Source organism: Bison bison, unplaced genomic scaffold (genome assembly GCF_000754665.1).
Source record: "Bison bison bison isolate TAMUID 2011002044 unplaced genomic scaffold, Bison_UMD1.0 scf7180017864029, whole genome shotgun sequence".
NCBI lineage: Eukaryota > Metazoa > Chordata > Mammalia > Artiodactyla > Bovidae > Bison > Bison bison.
Genome location: NW_011494601.1, coordinates 1912059 through 1912320, shown reverse-complemented (window position 1 = coordinate 1912320; position 262 = coordinate 1912059).

The following is a 262-nucleotide window of genomic DNA, read 5'->3' as shown; positions in this document are numbered from 1 at the left end:
TCTGCTACCAGAGCTTATGAAAAAAAAAGCCTCTTATAGCCTCAGTTGTAGAAAGCTTGCCATTGAATGCTCCAGAATTATACCCAAAGGGTCCTTGGACGATGAAGCAAACACATCTCTAATTCCACTGCTCAGCATGATCTGCTTTCACTGGCTTCTGAGCCATAAGGATCACCTGTACTGCAGCACCATGTCCAGTGACTCACCAGACCCCATAATGGACAAGTGAGGCTGCTCAGCCCGGGCTCTGAACCTACAGCAG